The sequence below is a fragment of the Ammospiza nelsoni genome, chromosome 7 (assembly GCF_027579445.1).
Source record: "Ammospiza nelsoni isolate bAmmNel1 chromosome 7, bAmmNel1.pri, whole genome shotgun sequence".
Taxonomy (NCBI): domain Eukaryota; kingdom Metazoa; phylum Chordata; class Aves; order Passeriformes; family Passerellidae; genus Ammospiza; species Ammospiza nelsoni.
In genome coordinates this window covers 19,184,894-19,210,172 of record NC_080639.1, presented here as the reverse complement: position 1 = coordinate 19,210,172, position 25,279 = coordinate 19,184,894, and the positions used below count along the sequence as shown (strand labels likewise).

The following is a 25,279-nucleotide window of genomic DNA, read 5'->3' as shown; positions in this document are numbered from 1 at the left end:
AATCTATTTTGGGTTGTCATGGACTGTGGCAGACTTAAGTTTTTTTACACTTGTTGAAAACAAATTTTTTGCACTATGTTGAAAACTTCCAGCTGAACTTTGAAAGTTGATTTCCTTTAGCCATAGCTGTGTAATATGTTAGTCATTCATTTATCCTATTTTATTTGAAGATATCTTAGAGACTTCCAACTCCTCCACTGAAGGGTGAAGAAATACCAAATATTCACAGTATTCAGAGTCTCAAGGCTAATGTCACTTCAAAATGACATTAACTTCAATGCTGCAGCTTTAGCCTCTAATGACAAGGACAATGCCAGAGCATAGCTACACTTTTCTCTTTACCTGGCTATAAGTTGGCAATAAGTTCCTGACTTCTGATCATTTCATATGCAGAAAATCTAAGTAGAAAAAGAAGCAATTAAAAATTTAGAAGATTTGCATTGAACTTGAACTGAAATATAGTCTAATAGAATTTCTCTGTTGCTGGTATTGGTTTAAAAGGGTTTGGTGTAACAAACAAAGGAGAAAAAATAAGTAGAACGATAAAGTAAACAAAGCATGGATGATAAAGTAAACAAAGCAAAGCCTATGTGAAATACAGAGAAAATGCATAGAAACAAAGAAGGAAAATATATCCCCTAAAAATAAATTAGAAGACATTAAAATATAGGTAATATTACACCTTATCTAATCTACAAAAAAACTCCCAAAACCCAAACCCAACAACAGCCAAAAAAACCAACCAAAAGGATTTGCAAAATGCATCAATTGTATTTGAAAATATGATTTCTTTTACCTGACTTTTCCCCATTTCGGGCATATGGTGTGACTCTTGGGGATGGTCCTGTGCAGGGCAGGAGCTGGACTCGATGATCCTTGTGGGCCTCTCCCAACTCAATATATTCTGTGAAAGAGAGTGTCATAGTTGACAGTGCCTCTAGTTGTAAGAAATTAGAGTCACAAGTTTTTAAAACTAAAGATAAACAATAACCTGACGCAGGAATTTATTTTACAAACATCCCTGTAGCAGTAAAAATCCTGTAAGAAATCACCAGATATATATAAAGAATTTACCACCCCGAACAACTGTTCTGGAATGTTTCAGAGAAGGAGAAAGAATAAGAAGACAAATAAGAATTATCTTCTATGGGAAAGTTTAGATTAGGCTACTTCAGAAAGAGCTGATAATATAGAAGTGGAAATCCTCAAATGATCACTTTATTTCTCTAGACAAGGTTGGGCTAGTGTTATACAACATTTTCAGATGTTTCTAACTTATATTATCATGAAGTGTGTACAGTTCCTTCAAAGCAGTTTTTGCCCAGCCCTGCTCTTTGCAGCAGTGCTCTTTTTTTATCCAAGACACGAGCTAAAAAGGAATCTAGATGTTTTAAGCACACAGAAAGGCAGAACTTAACTACCCTAATACTTACATCTTCCTGACATAAGACAGACATCCTTACTGCAATTTCAATAAAATATTATGACCTTAAAATATAGCCCAGCCATGCATGTTAATAGGACTCAGTATAGTAAACCTATGCACCAGAGAGGCTTTGCAATCATACTGCAAGGTCTGGCATAGCAGACCTGATGAATACCCTATGGAGATAAGCTTGGCTCAGATCTCAACTGATCTTTAGAGCTCCTTCATCCTAGGCCAAATGAAAATCCACAGAATTCATCATTAAACACACCTCCATTTTTTCCCCAGGAAGCACCTGCAAAATAAAATATATCTTAGTGCTTCTATAACAGGAAGCATGAATAAGCAAGACAGTATTACAGACAGACGGGTGAGCTGTATGCCTGATGGGGAGCAGGCCTCATATGCCTTTCAGAAGTTGGAGCCATGAAGCAGTGGTAAAAAAAGTAAAAAAATAGAAGGGGAAGCAGTCAATAGGTCAAGGAGTACAAAACCCCTACTAAGCCCTACCATGCTGCAAAATGCTGTATTCTCTTTCCCCATCTGCTCTGTTAGTGGATCATCACTAGGAGGTGTCTAGCATGGCCTTGTTCTGCAGCTTGGTCTGGTATTTTGAGAATACACTTTTGAGAATGGTGTACCAAATGGATGATCAGCTGATCTAGCTACTCAAAACAGTGCTGGCTGCTGTTTTATTCACATTTGTAGCACTGGCACTCAGTGCTTTAGACACTCTTCTTTGATTACTTCCCATTCCATTGAGAAGCTCAGAGAGACAAGCTCAATTTGCCAAATACTTAAGATTCTCTAAAAGTGATATAAAGTAATTAGAAACATTTGCAACTCTGCTAATTACCTCTGTCATTGCAGTCACCATGTGAGACAAAACAGTCATGTTGAGGAAGGCACAAAGGCATAACTAACCAGCACTGTAGAAAATGCTGAACAGAAAGACCACTCACCAAATCACAGATGCTTTACTATGTATTGATTTATGTTTTATGTCTCTTGGTGATCGTTACAGCAATACATATAAATCACATTAAAGTCTGTTTAGGGAGCTTAACATGTTGAAAGAGGTAGTGTGTTTTTATTTTACTGAAGAATGGGCATTTGATGCCACTATTACTGGTTCTCTGCAAAGGAAATTGATTTGTCAAACCTTAATATGTGGCTGTTGTTATGAATTTCACTACACCTGTGAGGAAAATAAGAGAAAGAAAAGTATCAGTCCAATATACAACCTGATTATACAGAAATTAAGTCAATTAATTGATGCATAACTTGCAACTCACACGCTAAGAAAAAAAGCAAAAAAAATATTAGTAACTAAAAGGAATCGCAGTTCTGTGATGATTGATTTTTTTATTGTCAAAGCATTGTCCTTTGATCACCAAGCTACTATCAGTCTCCTCCTAGTCCATCTGATCATGTAGATAAATCACTTGCATATATCTTCATACCCTCTTGTGGCTGACATTAGACAGCATTAGTTACAAATACACTGCTAATTTGAGGAGAATGAAGAAATACAGAAGAATAATTTTAAATTGCCACATAGTTATTTCAAAAGCTTAATGTTTTGACCACTCTTTTTATCAACAGGTAATTTTTAAGCCTGGCCTGAATAATTAATTGACTAGACAACTGTGGCAAAAAACTGCAAAGCATCACATCATCAGGGGCAAAACCCAATAACAATGTTAGTGACCAGACTGATTTTGTTTTGTTAGGTGTTTCAGCCCAAATTCAGAATAACATCTTAAGCCTCAATTAAGGTGATTAAAGTTCCGTTGAATTCAAAGCATTCCAGCATGTGCCTAGAGTTCAGTAAGCTTTTCCACTTTTTTTTCAAATATAGCCAGACTGTTTAAAAAACCAAAACAACAGAAGTACAATGCTGTTAGAGATTTTAGCAATTTGCTTCAAGACTACCTGACCAAGTTGCTGCATAAGTTAAGACAATATCATCTGCATTTCTAAAATGAAATTTCCTAAACTGTTTTCATTATCTAGATTGAAGTAAACCAACCAAAACTACATAAGTAGAGAAATAACTTTTAAATTTCCCCATGAAAACATTAATTTTTAATCACAATTCCAGTTAACAATATTCCATCAAGTCAATTATGATGCAATGACAGAACAGACTAGTGACTTTGGTGATTTAGTGAATGACCTGCTGAAAAGTCAAGTAAGAGAAATGTTGGAGCAATGAGGCCATCACTTTGAAGAAAGTGATCTTCAGTCTGCTTTACAAAGACCATCTCTGTCAGTCCCACTAATGCCTCCTTCTTGGAACCTACATGAGAAGCAAAGATATATTTGCTAATTTCCTTTGGGGTGATGGCGTGGATCCGTAGGCAAGAGTAGATAAGGAGGTCAACTTAAATAATTCCAATTGTTAAAGTAGAAATCAAATTCGGGTATTAAAACTAGAAAGCCTGGTGTTGGCATTGAAATGTTATTATGTAATATTTCATTTGAGTATTGTGCAAATCAGATAGTAATATAGACAGTGATTTACATATACAAAGTATATATACACACACTGTCATATGCAAGCTTTGTGTGTATTTACAAATATATTTACACACATGCTATATTCTGTCTTAAAGAAAGAAGCAGAAAGGTCTACAGTGCCTTTTCTTACTGTTATGGCTAGTAAAGGCATTAGCCAGATGTTGGAACTCATAGGCATCAAACAGCAGTGATCATTACAGTCTTCAATCACCCCATTTAGAATTTACAATAAGCTAAGCAGAAAACCATTATTTCCACCTTCAGTATAAAGTTTTCCTCTGGCTGAAAACAGAGTTCTGCAATGAACTGATGCACCATCTGTTCTAACTTCAGAACCCTTTTCCATGAAACTTCTAGAAAGGGTTACAAGCTATTGATGAGACCCCAGAATATAAGGACATCATTAGTGAGCGTCATAAGATTAAATTCCATTGAGGCCTCTCATCAAAACCTAGACTAAAAAGAAACCAAAAAAAAGGAGAAAATACTGACATTATAGTAACAAACCATAATATAAGGCATGAAATTAAGAAACATTATGAATTAATCATACTTAGACAATTACAATCCATATGGCTAGTTAAACTCAATCTGCTACCTGTAGTGGCATAGTCTGGATGCTGTATATTCAATGCCAGTGCATTTCTCCCAGGATGTAATTACTTAATTTTGTGAATGAGAAAATGATGTGTAAAAGCCAATGTTTCCATGGGTTCAATGCCCCAAGTCAGATAAAATGTATGAATGCTTATCAAATCTCATGACACTTTTTAACCCTATTTCATCACACTCATATTACCTTTAAGTATGTAAGAACAGTGAATCACCTTCCCACTCACTACTAAGGTTAATTCAGGAAACAAACTGTGTTCAAAGCCTAGTTTTCTGTAAACAGGATTTAGACGTCAGCAAATGGCAAAAGATTGATTCAAGCAGTAGTTCTGGAGGCTTTTATCACTTGAAGCACACACATTTGGATTCCAAGAGCAAACACTTTTGCCTTATCGTTCCACTTATATTCAGGCAGGAGATTTCAGTCTCTCACAGGGCTAGACATTGATATTCTGGTTCACTTTCCTCTGTTGTCATATACAGCATGTCACCTCTGGTGATACACAGTCCAAAGATATGGGGAGTTGCAACTCCTCAAAAAAAGCCAAAACCAAACAAACAAAACACCAGAACAAGTAAATTCTAATATTTTAGTCCTTTGTAGACTCTGTAAGGAATTTCAAGCTAATGCTTTGTCCTTTCTCATACCAAGCTCTGGAGCCCAACGTGCTCTTCCACAATATCTGGAAAATTCTCCCAAAACAGTTTATATCCAGCATAAGCAAATCAGTTAGGCAATATAACAATATACTTCATCACTTTGCTTGTTCTCTGAACAGACCTGAATTTAAAAAATATGAACATTTTAATTAATGACAGACACACATTAAAAAAGGGAGTTGTTACATGGAAAAAGACTAATAGATACCTCAGGACTATCTCAAGATGTATTCCATTCAGTTATTCAGATCAGGCTGCTAGAAGGAGAAGGACAGTATTCTTGTATCATAGAATCACATGCCTACAAGAGGATGGATTCTGGGAGGAGGAGAAGACATCTTTCATTTACCTCGTTAAATGGTTATTAAAAACAGGTGGCACTAGTGAACAACAAGAAAAAGGAAACATTTTATGAAATTGTGAGGCTTTTCATGCTCATAGGTCCAGAAATTATTATTTGCATTTTCCTATTTAAGTATGCACAGAGTAATATCAAAATCCAGCACAGGTCTATAAGCTCTAGGTTTACTTCAGTCTTTTTGTTTCAAGAATAACAGTCACAACAAAGATGTTCAAATACTTTGAGACCCTGGCCACAGAAATCAAAATTACTTTGCATCTTTGAGTGGAAGTACAAAAAAAATATGTAATGACTGTTTGAAATAAACAGACATTTGTTAACCCCAGCATTTTATTACTTTATATCTCAAGTCTGATGCAATCAGATACTAAGTAAATTACATACAAACCAATTCTGGTTCAAGATTCTTCTTCAGTTTCCATTGGACAGGTACAAAGAAATAAAACATTTTCAATTTCCCAATCTCTGACCGGCAGGCCTTGTTTAGAAAATATGTACTTTCTTTGAGTCGACCATTTCATTTATCTTCATTATTTCTGACATGGGGCACCTACTACATATTGTGCAATTCCAGACAGATAATTTGGCTTCCTTCATAGTCAAATGATTAATCTTTTAAAAGTTACAGTGTAGTTTCATAAGCAAACTAATTCCAGAGGCAGCACAGAAGGCTTTAGAACACAAATGGAGCTTTGCACTGTCCTAGAGCAGAGTCTGGGTCCTGGTAACTATTACCAGTAAATGCTTTTCTTGTTCAATGATACATAATTAATAAAAGAAACCAAAGGGCACTGTACTCGGTCTCATGGAATTATTAATGCACATTTTGAATGGCTAAAATCTTTCGGCTTTCAGCCACATGCTTTATAATACCTTGTTAGGAGCACTATACTCACCACAAAATCCTTTACTTGTCATGACTTATTGCTTAATTAAAATAATGTAATCAAAAACTTCACAGAACAAATGTTGACTGGAAAAATTATGCTAATCTTACACATATCTACTATTCACATATTACTTTCAGCAGAATAAGTTGACTAATGTGTTAATAAAATGAAACATACCCAACTATCTTGTCAAATGCTATTTTTATCTCAGCATTTACATACATTTGTCATGAAGAGGGTACATTCTGAGTAAAAGAAATAAACACTGTTATGATTAAACATGTCTGACATGATGTTCTCATCTGAGCATCAGGCAATGCCACATGCATAAGAAACTTGCCCTCATGCAGTCATAAATCCAATGGCTTCATATCAAAATCAAACTTACAAAGAACAAGACAGCTTTATTTAGCACGGAGATGCATCTGATTAGATTTGTTCTGAATTTGGCCCTGAGCATTCAGATTAAAAATGTGACACAAAGCTTGAACCAAGTATAGCCTGGTAGGATTGAACACTGCATTTCACTGAGACCAGAAGAATTTTTGTACACAAGGATGAAACTGAGAAGAGTCTTCTTACCGTCCACAGCTACTTCAGAATGTTATCAGTGCCAGGAAGCAAGGGAGAAGACCCAGTACCCTCACACCTGAGAGACATCCTTGACTCTCTGCACAAGGAAGGACTTAAAGTATTGCACTTACAAAACCAGAGAGTTAAGAAAAAGGGAAGAACGGAAAAACCAGTAAGGAGAGGGACTAGAGAAGAGGTGCCAGTTCTCCCTTTGGAAAAGGCCAGGTAAATCTATATAACTATGCACCCAAGCTCTCTCAGAAAGGACAGGTCTTTTAGCAGCCTTCTCTCCTCTACTCTCTGAAGGTACTGGAAAGAGATAATCAAGACCTGAGCTTATACAGGAGTGTACACTAATGACTTGCCTGCTTTCTCTCTTCTCTGCTGGCATTCAAGTACAATGCTAAGAGTATTTCTCACATTCTTGCTTCTGAATATGCTGGGAATACTCTATAGTCCATTTCTAATGAATACTGCCCTGCCCCCCAAATTCTTTAGTATACTTGCCTAGCAGCAGCATTACCAAAAAAAATTCATTTTCTTCCTCCAGCGCCCATATAGATACAATACAATGTGCAGAGATAGATAACCTTTCTCATGAGTCTCCTTGAATTTGCAGCTGTTCTGATGTCAACACCATTTCACACAAAGGTCTGAAATCATCATTGTATAAGCTCTGCAGGAAGAAAAAGAAATATGAACATGTGAGACAGTTGTACTGGCACCATCCTCTTACTGTGTTCTTGATGATGAGAATTTGTACCTAATCCATAGATCAATCAACACATGAGTGGCTTAATGTCAGTGGCAAATTAATAACATATCTATAAGCAATAGAAATGCTTTATAGCATTCTTTGGACTTGGACATTTTCAGACTTAAAAATGCACAGGAAACAAGTTGTTAATGCTAGCAATAAACAAGATAAGATTAAGAAAATCCCATCAGTAGTTCACAGATCAAGAAATATTTTCTTGCCCAAGATTAAAAAAAACATAAATGTTTCAGAACTTGATAAGCATGTAAAACTGATTTTATACCAAGCAATTTTCAAAAAAGGAGGCCTATATTATTTTCTAGAATCATGATTCAATAAAATGAGGAAGGTATTGAAACCTGACTTTAGCATATACACACAGGAAAATTTGTGGTAAATCTCTCTTGGGATAGTCAAAAAAACCTCTAATAAGCCAGTAATGCTGTACTATTTTATACCATCTTTCGCCCATATATTTCAGGTACTTCTAGGGGAAGAAAATAATCAGGGTTTTTTTAAGATAAAAAATTTGTCTCTGCCACACAGTCCCATATAGCTTAAATTCTTAATCGTTTTAGCTCCCTTACAGTTTTCTGTAGCCTGTTTTGCAATGGAATATGCTATTATATCTTAAAGTTTCAGTTATCTCACATCTATCTACCAAACTGTCTTCATGCCAGTTTCTTGACATTCAGCTCTAGCCTTTGCCTGTTCCTTATTGAAAGTACCTTAAGGCCCAGTGCTATAATCCATTAAAAAAAAAAAGCAGGGGGGAGAGGAGAAGAGGGGGTTTTGTTTCCACCAAAGAAGACAGTTTTGATATTTTCTGGAAGACTCTTTTTTTCCTTTTAATTTGTTTCCCTTTTTTTCCCCTGGATTTACTACTATGGAAACCTGCTATTTCCAATTCAGCAGTCTCCCTCAAAAAAATAAAAAAAAGGTTACTGTGCCATAGGATAACAGAAAAATAAGCTTGAAAAATCACTTTATTGCTAATTTAACTTTTTCTTTGGCCAAACCCCATCCTGCAGCGTCTTAACTCAAAGTACCACAACAGAAAGCAAATCTACAGAGATGCAACTGAGTTCATAAAAGCATTCCTGTACTCCAGTTTGCCATAAACCTTTATAGATACTTCAAACTAGCAATAATAAAAGAGAAAAAAAGCCAGCTGCAGTGATGAGGGCCCAGAACAACAAGATAGACATTTCTGTGGAGTGTTTCAAACATAGTCCATTTGATTCACAAAGATTTCAGGAAGCACTACAGGCACTTTTGTTGGTACACATGTTAGAAGGATAACCCTGTCAGCAGAAAAACTCCAATGGCACATCTCATCTTTTCTGATCAATGATAGACAAAGGGATACTTTTACATTCACTGAGGTGGAAAGTGAGAAGTCCACCTTTCTAAAGAGGGCTCTGCTGCGTCTTTCAAGGGACTTATTTACTTTAGAAACAGGCTTTTCTAGAGAGATTGGAAAGTAGCCTGCCTTTATGAGGCTAACCCCAGAGATCCACACAAGCATAGAATCATAGAAACATTTCAGTTGGAAAAGACCCTTAATGGCTATTACATATAGTATATTGAAATATGCTAGACAAGTAGACCTGATCACAGGAGAGCACACAATAGCAGAGACTAAAGGGCACAAGAGCAATGTCTTATACAAACAAAAATAATTCCAGCACCAAAAATACTGGTAAAATAAATCACCATCCCTTCCCTAGAGAGAACAATTTGTTTTAAAAATCATCGAAATTAAAATCAGAATGAATTATGTGAAGTGCATCACTAGCAAAAAGAGAAGTATAGTGTTATACACAATTCTGCCCTTGTTTGCAGATTTATCTTTATGCAATTAATTGGGAATGTATACTCTTAACTTATATATGCACTGTTGCTGATGAGATTTCTTTGTTGTCTTACTGCAAAAAGTGAGCCACATTTCTTATGAATTTAATACAATGCAATAATTGACTTCCGTGTTTTGTCTTGATGTAAGTCATGACAACATTAGTGCTGCTTTGTAAGGTGATTATTGACCTTTTTTTACTGTTTTCATTTCAAAAATTTATGAACAAAATTAAACAACTGCCTTGATGGACTATTACATGTTTTTCTTAGCAGAAGGGATTAACTGTTATAATTTGTAAATTATGAAGTCTCGCATCCATTTAATAAAAATGCAGGGCAAATTTAAGCAGAGAACATGTAGTCATAGATAGAAATTAGAGTGAATATTTATATGATAAATAAATCTTACAGCACTAGAACTATACAGAGGCATAAGACACTACTAAATGAAGTGAGATGAAGATAGCAGTGCCATAGTCTTGTTCTGGGCTCCCTGGTACAAAAAAAAAAAGAGATGGAGTTATTGGACGGAAAAAAATCCAGTGAAGCCACAATGTGTTATTCATCTGCTTGTTTCTGATACTAACCTGGCCAGCTCACACCAAGTGTACTGTAGAATAAAGTTCTTTCTTCAACTGATTTATGGAAGTCAAGGAATTCTAGTTAATGCCCAACTCTTGAAGAATTAATATCTGTGAGTTATTCTGCCCAAATATTTTCTTCCTTTCTCCTGCTGACCACATCGGATCAACAAGCTACTCAAGTATTTGCAGGGCCAATCTACTGACTCTAGAAGGTAAAAAACTATAACTGACTAAGTAAACTCAATGGAGATCTGTTACATAAAACAATGCATGTAAAGAAAGAAAATATCTGTTATGGTCATCTTAACTTTGACAAAATTTTAAAGTGTGGTATAACTTGGAAGCAGAGAACATCACTTTCATGACTGGAATAGCAATATTTCTTCTTGACAGAGAGGCTTATGATGCAAAGTGCACTGCTACAGTCCAATTTTATTACTTCACCGTCAAAGGATCCCAATCATATATTTCCTGAACACTGCTGCCATTGGCTTCATGTTCTTTGTTGCACTGAATAAATAAAATCAAGAGAAAACAAAACTTTAAGCGTTCATACTTATACAGTACATGGACTCTGTGTGCTTCTGTCTCACTTTTCTGGTTGCTTAGCTTGAGAAACAAAGCAAAAAAGGAGAAAGGGTACTGAGATATGACTTGAAACAATTTTTTTTTTTCTGTCAAAGCCTATTCTTTCCTATGGTTTGTTATTTTAGATGATGAATTTGGCATAACAATTATGACTGACACTGTAGCAGTAGTAAGCAGTAAAATAAGACACAGTGAGAAGATTGTTTTCAGTTTCTTTTTGCTATATAAAAATTCTTCTGTCTCAATGAAATGCAGTGTTCAATCCTACCAGGTTAGACCTGGTTCAAGCTTTGTGCCACATTTTTAATCTGAGTGCTCAGGGCCAAATTTTCTTCAGAATTACTCTAGTAACACTGACTGCACACAAGTGCAGTCAACATTTCTGAGATTTCTGCAGAAAAATACCTTGATCAACTGAAAAACACTATGTCAGCCAAAATTGCATAATACATATTCTTTGTGTCTAGGACTTACTGTGCCTACCATGTCTGCAAGTTCTGCCTATGGGGGGAAAAAAAGCCAGACCAGAAACTACTACTGAAACACAAAGCAGCACTAGGGAAGGGTGAGCTGACACCTCTGATCTTATAGCCCATATGCCCCAGCAGGAAGCATGAAGGCTACCTGAGGAAAGCCTGACACACTCTGGTAGTTTGAACCCAAAGAAAGCACTGCAGCTACTCACAGAGCAGGTTTCATTCCAAAATACATGGTTTCCTTAAAAAACCAATCAATCAGCCCAGCTGAATTTGCAAGATCTTTGTTGATTTGGTTGGCTGTTCAGGTTTTTTTTACCCTAAACTGTCTCCCAGAGTCAGGTATGTAAAACTGAACATAGGCAATAAGAAGAGTATAATTTTGATTGTGATGCTCCAAGAGTAAATTCCACCATGCATACATCATCTTTCATTTGATGTTTCCATAATTCTATCCATAGTGCTGCTTCCCCAACTGTCCAACCACAAAATCATCCTATCCTGAAAGAACCATATGCCAGCACTACCTCAAAAAATAAAGTAGGAATTTCTTTTCTTGCCATATGTAAATGCTCTTGAAGAACACTCACCTATTCCTGTCCTTTCATTTTGCCTCACCAAATTTTTCTGGTCTCAATCAAGACAGATTTCTTCACTTCCTACCCAGTGATATTTTTCACCTGCTTGAAGAAATCCCTTCAATTTATCAATCTCTCTTCTTTCATCTACTGTGCAGCAGGCACCAGTGCTTCTCCTTGCTTGTCCTAAATCTCCCAGGCTCATTAGTCCTCTTCTCCACCCTTGATCTTCATCTTCTTCACATTTGTGATTGTCTTGCATGTGCTTTCTGATATCTGTGACTTTGTAAAAACCTTTTCCCTTAGCACCGCAGTACTTCTGCTTTCTTCTGTGACCATCTCTGCATGATCCTCTAACCCTGCAGTATTTCTTGTTATTGCTGTAAACTGCTCACCTTGTACTTTGCTTGCAGGCCTGCCTCCATTGGCTTCTGAGGAATCAGACTATTTCTTTTGTCCTTTCCTGATCAAGATGCTCTCTCTTTCCACCTTCCACTCCATGAGTCACCCTCCTTTTTTTTTCTTGTACACCTCTCCAACAGATTAATCCCACAGCTTTACTAAGAGATAATTGATATCTCCCTCTTCCCATTTGGTGAAAACTAAGTGATCTAACTTCCCTGCTTTTCTCATCAGCTGTTGTTGTCACTTGCAAGGAAGTTATTGCTTTTATAACTATTTCCAAACTTACAAAACTATACTTGGAGAGTGATAGCATTGCATTAAGCTGAAGAAACAAACATGTTTCACAGTTTTATGGTATATTTGTGCATGCTTTTAGGGTTGCAGCACTTTAGAAACAACTGCAGAATATGATTTTCTTAGGCTGTTTATACTGCCATCAAGAACAAGCCTTGCTGTAAGCTTTGAAGTTGGACATTTTTCCTTTACACACAGTAGTGGTCAACATAAGCACTATTGAGGTGACATTGCCCAGTCTGTAGCTCTTAACTCAGGACTAAAATGGTGAATCAATGTCTCTCAATATACTTTGACATCTTTCTTTAGAGAATAAAGGTTAGCAATGGGATCTCTGAAAAACAAAATTTATGCACATCAACCTGATGGGCTCCTAATAATTTTAATTTTTAAATTTTGTAACAAGGAGGGATACTTTATGGAATATAAAGTCCCCTAACAAGATCCAGAAAATATACAATTATTCAATATTTCTGGCTAAAATATTTTCAGCTGAGCTATGTGAAGACACAAAAAATAACAAGGACAACTATTTTCAGACAACCTCTTCTCTTGTTGGCATCAATTGGTGGTAGACTTTGCCTTGCCCTGGATCAGGTCCCAGTTAGCTGGAAACAGTATGTGCATGCTCCAGCACTCAGGTGATGAAATGGTTTGTTAGCAGAGCACATGGTTTTGATTAGTGGCCTAATGAACTAATGCCTTAAATCAACAGGAAATGCAGCATCTGGTCATCATTTCATTGCTTCCTTAAGCCCCAGACACATCTTACTATCACCTCCAGCTCTCTTATGCTACCCCAGTGCCCAAGAATGTTAAGTAAGTAGTTTTTCTGAAGAAAAAAAAGAGTAGATATTAATATATTAATTACTACAAGCTAGACACAGGAAAAGAAGTGTTGCTGCTTCCAATATTCTATGGATAAAGTTTCTGACAATTGAGACAAAAATCTTAGGCCTTGTCTAGTTTTCACCATCCAGTATTTTCTACAGCATTTTCTTTGAATAACTGACCAGATTTAATGATGTAAAACACATTAACTCATAAATGTATTTTTCTCTAGTTGATATTGAATTTATACTGATATTAGGATGCTATATCATATTGAGATGTTTCTGTCTGTAGCAAATACTTTTACTTGGTTTTTACAGAGTCCCCTGATCCCTACCCAAAATTCTCATTAATAGGAATTCCATATTTCCACACAGCTTGTCAGTTTGATTATTTAAGTACTTATTCAGTGTACTAAAGACCTTAATCCCCCCTTCAAAGCATGCAGCTCTATATAAGGCCTCCAATGTCTGAAATACATAAGGATCATCATCATAATAGCATGGCAGCTGTGCTTCCCATAAGCCAGAAAAGTTGATCCTGTACACAACAGACACACCTCAGCTACTGTGTGCCATCTGCCTAGTTAGCAGTTAGACAGCCACAGCAGATAGAAACAGCTGCTCCTGACAATATGAAAAACATCAGTACTTCCTTAAAGGCTTTGGCAATGTGGATAAACAATTCCAGTGAAAAGAATATTTTAAATTGCTGCAAATTTTCAATGCAACTGCTATTATGCATCACACCACAACAAAGTGATTATGCTCAGTAGAATGAATTTTGTTCAGCAACTGTAAGAGTGTTGAGGGATTTTTTTGTTGTTTGTGTTGCTTTTGGCTTTGCTTTTTTCCCCCCTCAGTTTTACAGAATACCAGTTAAAAAGGCTAAAAGACTATTTTGTCCTGGACAAGGTTTCATGGCATACTAAAATAATTTACTGTGATTTTTTTTCCATTTCATTCTTTCAAGTAAAACAATTTTTACTTTCACAAGTTCACTGTGGTCTTGATCTTGAACTATTTATTTAGGCCATTTATGTAAAGACTGGATTTCCAAGAAACCTAAATACTGTGTCTGGTCTGCAGCAAAATTATGGTTTATAATAAAGCAAAATAATGAACTAACAATTGTGGGGATAGGAGGGTGTTTGGGAACGCAGAGAAACAGCACAATCCTTGATCTTGGCAGCTATGTGTTGTGAAAAGGTGAATTTTACAGCGAGTAAATGTTCAAATGCAGCAGATGCATAGAAGGATGACAGGCTATAGAGGATGGGTGAATACATGTGCACTACACACACACATTTCATGCCTACACAGTTTTTCTTTTCCCCTTTGTTACTCCTCATGAATAAAGAGAAAAGCTCTAGGTGTCTGACTCTGGAATGACGCTGCTTGTTCAAACTGGGGGCTCTGTGCCCCTTTGGAGGTCAGCTGGCTGCAGGCAGGAGGAGTGGAGGATGGAACAGCTCTCTCTCACCTGCCTAACCATGCATAAGGGAGCTGACATTGCATGGTGCCTCTCACCACCTCCTTCCTGTCTGAGTGCTCTCAGTCTGGAGATGGACTAGCAAATTACTATAAATAGGTACCAGCAGTGCAGAAGACAGGCATGGAAAGGGTTAGCAGTACAGATCCCACCTTAGAAACTGATAGGGAAATAAAACCTATTTATAGAAAAAACCCAAAAACTATCTGGAAACAATTGCTGTTTTATATTCTGTATATATTAAGCTTTCTAGCTATCTCCAATAAGTGTGAGATTTATATTAGTTGTGAAAAGATCAGTAATGGGAGGCAAATTAATGAGAAACCTGCTGTCAAATTACAGCATACGTTTTTAATGGACGTTTTAAAATATTTGGACAAAATATCTATATATTTTTAAATGTGAATTCTTTAACTGGTAAATGTAATTAGCTAAACCTAAAGCAAAAAACATAAAAGGGACAAAAGTTGATTTAATCAAAATATTCTGTCACTGCCATACATAAGCCACCAGAATATCTTTTCAACAAATGAAATTATTCTTTATTTTATGCTTTTAAAAATGCATTAGTGTAATTGCTCTGCAACAAATTACCTTCTGTGCTATAAGCGTGGCTACAACATCCCTCGCATGTACATCAATTGTGCATATTGTCATGATGTTCTGATGATCACCAGGGGTGAGTTCCCCTAACAGCATGTTTATAAGGGCATTCACTTGAGCAATCTGCAAAATAATTATATTTCAATGGAGATATTACACTGTGGGGAAAAAAAACCTATTATATGTCAAGTACTAAATGGAGCAGTTATAGAACCAAGACACATTTATTGGTGCTTTTAATCAAAGCAAATAACTTCTGCAAACTAATAATGGTATTGTTTTCTTACAATTTTCATTTTACTCCTGAATTACAAAAATACACTTTTCTGCTGGTTCCCAGAACTGTTTCAGAACAGATAAATACTAGTCTGATACTGCACTTGGAATGCTACTCTGTAACTGCACACGTGAGAAAGCTACTAGAGATGTTTAAAGTATCACACATATACTTCAAAACCCTGCTTCCAAACCAGTCACAATATACTTTATGTTTACTACAGGAAATGCAAGGGCTGGGGAGGAGAGGGAAACAACAACTCTCTGGGGCCTGATTGCCTTGGTCATGATAGCTTCTTTGTGCCAGAGGAACATGAAAAGCAGGATCCCTGAACAGCTTCCTTCATCAGGCTGCTGTGTAATTCCCCATCCTGATAGGAATGGTCACACTGAGGAGGTGGCCCAGAGTGCCTGTCTTGGTGGCCCTAGAAGCCACTGGCAGTCATTATGAATTAGATTTATTCTCAGGCATCTGGACATCTTAATTTAAAAAGTGATGCTTCTGAAAAAAAACAATAGTTTTTTTGGAATTTTTTTGGGGGAGGGTGGAGGGAAGGGGATGGGGACCCCAGAACAGTCCTTCTAAATAACACTTGCTATGAAATAACAGTATGCTTTTTAAATGGTTGCAAGACAAATCTTTCTGACAGAGCCTGTCAAAGATATTTAGGCCCCGATTTTGAAAAGCTGGTTCATGTAAAATCCCACCTTTGCAACAGGGCAATGTTTGCACTGATGAAAGAAAACACTCTTACATCCTTAGTAGATTGATATAGTAGCAAGTAGTGTTATTTTTTCTAGAGATCACTAGATTTTGGCATTTACATTTGATAAGTCCAATCTGTGAAACATTAGTGGTTTATACCATAAGATTTATGCCTTTGTTTAAAATGACCATTTTTATACATTTCGTGCATAACAGGTTTGCGTACCTACTTGGGATTACAGACTTTCAGATGATTTCCATCCTTCCATCCTTCTATAACATTGAAGATTTCAACATCCTCAGCATAACCTCAATATCTATCAAATTGTTTTAACTGATTTAGTAGTTTATTTTCACATGTTGCTGCTGCTTCAATATTTTTTTTCTGAAAAAAATGTTGCAGAGTTACTTCTAAATTCACCATTATTCTACCTAACACAAATACTACCTCCTCGAACATCTTAAAGGAGCAATTTAAAAAAAATCATTAGTAAGTGTGAATAACATCACAGACTTTGTCATGGTGCTTCTGAAGATCTTCTTGCTGAACCTGTTTCCTGGCAAAATGCAAAACACACAGACCTGGAACCTGAGCAGGCCAGGTGACTACAGCTCAGCACCTGAGAGGACAGAACAACCTCTATCCTAACCCCAGGCTCTGAGCTACACGAGTTACACTGTGAAAGACCTCAGTCCTGTAAAACACACTGTGATCTGCCTGCTCAGAACACAGGTTTGTTATGAATAAAACCTTTGGTGTTCTGCTCTTTTCACCCAGTCTCCTTTGAATAAAAAGCCCTACTTCACACCTTATGTGAATTTACAGAGACAGATGAAAATAACTCATTTTTTATGCTTGTCTTCAATTGTGCCTTTCTCCCCAAGCTCTAACAATAGGATACAAAAGCTTGTGAATCCAAGAGAAAGAATTTCCATTAAATGGAACCCATACAGTTCCCTCAAAGGAGAAAAGAGCTATAGAACAAAAAAAAAGGGGTAAAAATCACCAAACTTAATTTTCTCCCAGTATACTGTTTATGCAGTAACGTGGCTCATATGCTCCACAACGTGCAGCACTGAATGAATTTTTAGCCTGCTTCCTACCAGTATGAAGAGAATAATTTTGGTGGCCTACATCCAAAGACACAGCAGTGGATCGCTGTTCATATTACTCAGTGATTGCATATAATTTGGCATTGCTGAAACAATCGCAGCTCTGAAAAGGTTGAGCTCTGGGCTATTATGAAGGCTAAATTAACTCTCATCACTTGAGTGAATGATCCATTCATACCAAGGTCAAAATCACTAGTTGAGCAGCAAAGGCAAGATGGCACTATTGCTGACTGACCTGCAGTTGCATATGGGTAAGGCTTTATTATTCTCAGACAACCTGAATATTACTGAAAATATTAAATTAGTTACCTACTGTAGAAAAAGTTTAAATCTCAGTGGATAAAGTAAAATCCAGCCTGTCCTTCCCCTGCTCACTTTGCTCCTTGGGTTCAGACAGAAGTATGAGTGCTTTAAGTGACTGAATTTGCTCAGGTAGGAATCAAAGTTCAGGAGGAAAACAAGGTTAGACTTTTCTTAGTTTCCTCTTGAAAACTCTTAAACTAGCCTGTAGATCAGGCACTTGAGTGCATTAGCAAGACAAAGAGAACAGAGAAGATGGTCAGCAGGTGCTAAAGGGAAACTAGAGTCTCTCAGAGAATACAATTTTCTTTTTCTCAAGGAAAAAGAGTTGTATTTTTATTAATTTTTCTTTCCTTCTTTATCCCCAAATTGAGCAGATCAAATATGAAATCTCCATGTCATAGAGTAGTCTGACACTGTTTTTTCAGAATGAAAATTAGTAGCTATATTAAAAAGCTTGTTTCAGAACAAAATTTTTTAAAAATAGTTGTCTGAAAAGACAATCTTTCAACTTTGCAGTTAATATTAATTTCCAGCTTTTGAGTCAATATTAATCTCTGCACCCATCTTCACAGTCCTAAGTTAAGTTCTGATCCTCCATGGCTCACATTCTCCAGGCAGCCTACATTTCAGACCGCACATTGCTGTGTGACTGCATTACATCCCATTATTGGCAGCAGTGGCTGAACTACAGGAAGACAGCACGGTTTGTCACGGGATACACAGCCCAGCAGAAGAACTCAAGTTCCACTGGGGAGGAGTGGGAAATAAAAAGAACTAGCTACAGTTCCCAGTATAGGCCCAAGGGAATCAACGGCATGAACTGTGGAGTTACTTGGTTACTGGGACCTCTGCCTTATGCCACACTACAGTAATGACTCAGCTGCTATTTTTGGTTGAAAATATATGGTTTCATTTGCTTTTCTTGACAGGAAGTTTACCCAAAGTATCATTTTCCCACAGAAAATGTTAATGTTTTTTGGGTTTCTTTTTTCACTTGTTTGTTTGGGTGTATTTTAAGGGGAAAAATTTCACTAATTATTTTTCATCATCCAAACATCCTGCTCCTCTCAGGAGCCTAGACTGCATGTCAGGCAATTCTGTCTAAACCCCAGTACACACTTGTTCTGGCTCCTAAGCCTAGGTGCCTATGGTTATGCTGGCTCCTCAAATCGGCTCAATGATTTCATTTCCAGTGTGTAAGGATACTTTTAATTAGAAACGTAAGTCTTTACATTCTGAGATTCCTAATTCGGCTTCAACAATCTTTCCATCATCTTTACATAAAATTAGACTTCATTGAGCCTCAAGGGGAGAAAAACAAAAATACAAACAATAACCGTGCTTTATATAATTAGCAAATGGTTCTGGGCTAACAGAACCGACAACAAAGATACCATTTCCCTCAAGTTCTCATCAATGCTCCCTAATTGGCTATGACCTCAGGATCCACTGAGCTTCTCCATTAGATGTAACAGATAACATGGTCTGAACAGGGAGACTAAGGTCTGTAGAATTATTTGCTTCCTATCTTTCAATTCAGCAGAACATCAGGCAAGGAAATACACTAGTCAGTAATCTGACATGTCCTTTGCAAAACACAGGGCACTGAAGAGTACACATAACCACTGTTTATTCTACCAGGTTCTTATTGTCACCAAATTTAAGGTAGCATTGTCAAATAACTTAGGTACTTTGCAATCTGTTGCTAGATGTTGAAGAAACCTACAGTTAGAATAATTTTCATTTGGCTAAAAACAGTGACTAAAGAACACAATTATCTAGGATGAAAAGTTCCCCTGCTCCAAATGGTTACCCTCAGAAATGATTGTCAGTAAAACAAATGCAGAGGAAGTGACATCATGGAGAAGAAGTGGAACTCCCACCTTCCCCGGAGACCATAGAACCCTTCTGGTAATAGCTCTTTTTAGAACTATTTTTAGAACTACTAGAGTATACATGTTAGAAATATTAGTTGTCATTGAAGGAAATTAAACCAAAGTAGAACAAAAAGAATGGAACCAAATGTAGCCAAGTCATTCTTCTATTTTCTATACTGCAATCTTTCTATATAACCTTACTCTCTAAACAGGTGTTTGACATCAGACAAAAGATGCTGTAAAAATGAAAGTATTTCCATTGTTTTAAGGTCATTTTCATTGGTATTTCTAAAGCATCATAAGCCTGAAATTCTAATCTGCAAAACAGCTCTGTGTAGCAGAACGATTCCTGTTTTGCTGAAATACAAGTTGAACCATTTGAGCACACAGACACATCCGGTCACCCTTCAAAATAAGGAACAGTTGCTTTTGTTATGTGCATATCTGAAGCAAGCACATAAAGTGACTTTGTTGATAAATGATTCACCCATGAGGACATCTTTTCTCCAAATGGATTAATATTATTTTTATCACAATATTTTCCAACTCGCTTATGCAAAATGTTTTTGGTCTGCCAATTTCTAAGAAGTTTCTTGAACATTACATTGTCTTAATAAGATATTAAGGTTATAAAGAAGATTTGAAATTAACTCACTGCACTGGTGACAGCAGACACGTAATTAGAAATTGAGTGTTTGTTTCCAAGAAAGGATATACCAACATTAGGAGCTCTGGCCAGGATTTAGGAGATTTGCCTTCACAAAAGCTCTGAAGGTGTCATTTAAAGAATCACAGAACTTTCAAGTTCCCAGCTGTAAAGTAGAGCTAGTATCACTTTCCTATCCACGGGAGAGAATACATTTCTTATATTTAGAAAAATTAGGATACATCAAGATATACAGTAGGAAAGCATTTTCCCTGGAAACCACAACCTATAAAAAGTTGGTGTAAAATTCAGTAGACAGTTTTTGTTCAAACAGTTGGTACTCAAAGACTTACATTCAAACAAAAGCAAATGATAGACTCCCATTCAGTTTTTTCCCCCAAGAGATCTCAGCCATTGTCTCATCAGCCTTTAGAAGTGCCCCAGCCACTGAGACATTCTTCAATTCCACTTTGATGTTACCCTATATTGTACAAATACTCTGTGACCTCATCCTTCTGCCCCAAACCAAAGTAAAATTTTCATCTATATAGATTGCTTTGCAACATTTGTCAAACTGATCTATGGTATGTTTAAGTTCATAAAAGTCCCCAACACACACAGGAATTTTAAGATAGGAAAGAATGAGAATTATTATCTTCTACACTTGTTTGTTCTAAGTTAGCAGTTCCTTCACCTCCTGATCATTCATATCCCAAAATATTGGGGAGAGGGGAAGGTTCATTTAATAATTTAGTTTTTAAAGTAGGGTATGAATAGAGAGACACCTAACAGATTCTGGATTATTACGTGTCCACATTGCATCATACACCACGGCACATGTCACAGTTGAAATGACCACAATACGAGGAGTATCACAATACAACACCAAAAAAAAAAATTGTAATGCCATACCTCATCAGAAGACTTCAGGTGCCTGTCCATACAGAGTAACACCATACCACTTCAGAAGGCTTCAGGCATCTGCCCTTCTTGTTCTTTAGCTCAACCTTTCATACCCCTCATGTTGATGCATTGCACCTGTGTGCCCTCTGTTCCCTTTGGTGATTGGTCAGTGCTCCACAGCTCATTGCTTTCAATGCTGCTCACCTGCTTCTCACAGCTGTGGCCCATTAGGGATGAGGTTCGGCCACAGCCCCACTCCCAATTACCACAAACTGTGTACCTACATGTCCAGATGATATTTAATTCATATAAGCCACCCCTAGGATGTTAATTTACATTCACCATTGTGTATACCTATCTCTTTTTACTGCCATTTTCCCTACTGCTTTAGCTACACATATCTGTTTATCTCACAGCTCCTCTGTGCAGCTGTACAATGAAAAAGTCCTCCATGTCTTACACAGTGGACAAACTTTGCTTTAGAATTAAGGTACAAACATTGCAGGAATAAAGTTATCCAAAATTCTGCAAATGTAGAACACAAAGACTATTGTGCCCATAAATGCTGGTTTCTGAATTACAAGAAGTTTTAATTTGTTAAACTTCAGCTCTTTTCAGATGCATAATCCTTGACTGAACAGTGCATATCCCATGTCCTAATGCTTTGACAGGTCTTAATTTCTTACACAGCAGACCCTTGTGAACAAAATGACAGAAGCACTAAAGAAGCAAGCAGGTTAGTGACTGCATCTTGGAATTTGACTTCTGAATCTTATGTAAAAGCCAGTTGGGTAATTTGCTGGTTATGGAAGAAAAAATAAACTCAGAGAGATATTTTCAGAAGTACTTTGAGGTTTGGGAGTTCAATCCTGTAATACTCGTTTCCCCAATTTTTTAAATCCTTTGAGTTCAAAAACTCTCTAATGAAGGGAATTTAACAAGCTACAGACTCCTACATAATGCAGAATACTCAGAACACGAGAGATTATTTCAAGTAGCGAAACACTGTTCATTAGGGAAATGATCACATTTGCAAATCTTCTGAGCTCCATCTCCATGTGCTCATCATTTATTTGTTTCCATGGGGTTTTCATCCAATCTTTAATACTTGTCTATAAAATTTTTAAAAAATAAACAAACAGCTTCTACTACATTCTCAGCAATGCCCATGGTTTCCAACTCATCAGCAGGTGAATATTTATGAATATGTATGGTATACAAATGTAACAATATGAGTTTCAACATTTAAAACCTACTGATGCTGAAAAGTAATCTAAGAGGATTTTTATCCTTTGTGCTAGAATTCTGTTTGTTATAGGGAAGGAATCCTTAACTTTATGGTTTGGTTTTTTGCTTGTTTTCAAAGTAAAAACACATTTCTAAAGTATTAAAATCCCACATATAGGAATCAGTTCACTTCTTATTCAATATCATTTTAGTAGCATTAATTGATGAGAGGTGTGCTAGTAACAAAATAGAAAAAACTAAATTTCAAACCAGAGATAAGCAGATATATCTCTCTTACAACAAAAAAATGCATTGGCTGAATTTGTCTCAAGATTCTCAAAGAAAATTCAATTTAGGTAAATGTTTGATACTCAGGGAAACTGAAAGAAAAGTATACATTATTTAGCTGCTGTAGTATAAGCAAGGACTCAAAATAAAACTGTATATTTTAATGGAATTAATATTAATGGGGGAAAAAATTCCCAAAAGTTCTCTCTTGAAAAAAATCACCTGGAATATGTATTCAGTAAACAAGGTTGCATTACAGCTACTCTAAATAACTCACTGTCTGGGTGCTCTACACCAGTGTGAAGTGACTTTATTCCAGAGAAATTACTCCCCTATGCAAACAGCTCTGGGAGACACCTGAAGATGATGTATAACCACAATTATAAGTATCTTCCACATGTAAATCAGTAGACTAGAATGTAACCAAAAAAAGTCCACCTAACATGCAGAAACATATGTTTTTGCTTTGGGAGTAATGATTCATTGAATTCAAAACTTCAAATACCTCATGAGTATCAAAAATTCTCATTAATAAAAACCAGTTAGCTGCAACACTCCCATTTTACAGTGACAGCAATTCCATTGCAGCGGCAAAATCTTTATGGTACAAGATACTAAAACCAATAGAATGTATTAGAAATAAACTTTAGAAAATATTTGGGTTCTGTAAAATAAGTTCAAGCTTAAATGAATTTATATTTTAAAAAAATGAACAATGTTTTGTTCATGTAAAAATATATAAATAAAAAATAAGGAAGATTTTTTGCTTCATAATCTTGTCAGGCACTCTGTTTCATCAGAGCAGGAGCTTTTCCTATTCTTCCACAACAATAACTTCATCTCTGAGGTAACTGTGCACTCATGGACATTAAAATAAATTTTGTCCTCTTTTGGAGACTGAACGGCTTGTGTACAGCTGCAATTACCTCTGAGGAAAAGCTGATGAAAAGAGAAATCTGTGATGAACACTGAAAGGGACTCCTGTCATTCTGAACAAATGCAAGTAAAGCTGGATGCCAGATTAGTGACTTAATCATAAAATATAAGTCAATAGACAGGATTCTGTTATAATCCATCCAAGGCCAGGTTTTCATAGTTCTTATGTTACAAAATAGGACTGCTGCAAAGGTTATTCTTCTTGGGGATTATTAAATGGCCATTTTGAAACCTCCTTTCTTTAGGCTAAAGAAATATAGAAGAAAACGAAAGACAGTTGTATAATTTCCTGAAAGACACTATGACAAACTTATCCCCACCAGGAACCATCTTATCCATCTGAATCCATAATAACGTGCATTTAGGTTTGGAACTCCTCCAGCTTCAAATTGTTTTGCCGAATTTCATAAAAAGTAGTAAAAAAATCACTTTGTTTCCTCCTTGACGACCTCTGAAACACATTTCAGCCTTGGGCACTTTTTAAAGCCATGCACAACAATTCAGAATAGAAAAAAATGACAGACCCCATACTCCAGCAGCGCCAGTAAATACCATTGCAATAATGTTATCATTCACTGTCAGATACTGAAAAGGTACAAATTGAGGCAGACACTGTGGGTTCACATGGTACTGTGTGAGGCTTTTTCTTCTCACTACTCTTCATTGCTTATTCGTGCAGACACCACTAATGCATTTCCATCCAAAGGAGGGTTATGGTAATGAACTACTAGTGCTTTTTTATGCAAGCAAATTAAACTAAGTCAGAAGTCTAAGACTTCAAAGTCTAAGACTTTGTAATATCGTTCAGTTCACAGAAAAATAATTTAATATATTTTCTTAGGCTACTTGAGAAGAGTTCATAGATTCAGAAAACATGAGCAAAAACCCAAACAGGCATTATTTCAAAATTCCTTCCTCAAATATTCATTCTGCATATGTGCTAAGCATGAGGCATACTCAGAGCCTGTTTTGTTTAAGACATATCCCCATAATTCTGTGCTGCTTCCTCATCATGATGATTCAAGAACTGAGCCACAGGCCTGGGAATCGAGTCAGACATTTGTAGCAACACATGACAGTAGCATGCCCCTGGAAAATTGAATACTCTGCAGTCACTTAAAGCCTACTACAAAATATTCCATCTACACTTTTTTTTCTATCACAGCTTATGCCTGCATTACTTTGCTGCTGATAAGGCATGCTTATGTGGCTTTAGTACCATAAACAACTAAGAGCTCATCTAAAGTCTGCTTAACTAGGGTCATGCAACCATACAGGCATGGATTGTGTTTATTTCTCTAGAATAAAAGATGAAGAGCATAGAGTCAGATGAATAAGTTGATTTCCTCATTTTGTCCAATAAAAAACAACAATTCTGCCCTGAAAATTTAATTTTAAAGATTTATCTGTGTGTTTCCCCACCAAGATTTTTATGCTCTCAATCAGTATTAGTATAAATGGCCTACAGTTCCAATAATACATTTACAAACTTGTG

General features: G+C 36.5%; 2 long non-coding RNA genes across 4 annotated transcripts; both read right to left on the bottom strand.

Moving 5' to 3' along the window:
• Positions 1–4,530: 4,530 nt before the first annotated feature.
• LOC132075655 (uncharacterized) lies at positions 4,531–7,624 on the bottom strand. Its single transcript, XR_009418804.1, has 3 exons — positions 7,569–7,624; positions 5,430–5,601; positions 4,531–5,342 (listed from the first exon to the last, which is right to left on the bottom strand). It is a non-coding gene; the product is annotated as an uncharacterized LOC132075655 (long non-coding RNA).
• A 75-nt stretch (positions 7,625–7,699) lies between these two features.
• LOC132075654 (uncharacterized) lies at positions 7,700–21,405 on the bottom strand. 3 transcript variants are annotated; one of them, XR_009418802.1, is made up of 4 exons: positions 21,343–21,405; positions 16,718–16,876; positions 15,501–15,632; positions 7,700–7,721 (listed from the first exon to the last, which is right to left on the bottom strand). It is a non-coding gene; the product is annotated as an uncharacterized LOC132075654 (long non-coding RNA). The 3 variants fall into 3 exon arrangements; XR_009418801.1 differs by lacking the exon at positions 7,700–7,721 and having other exon boundaries at positions 15,422–15,632; XR_009418803.1 differs by lacking the exon at positions 7,700–7,721 and having other exon boundaries at positions 15,422–15,632; positions 16,722–16,876.
• Between the last annotated feature and the right edge of the window lie 3,874 nt (positions 21,406–25,279).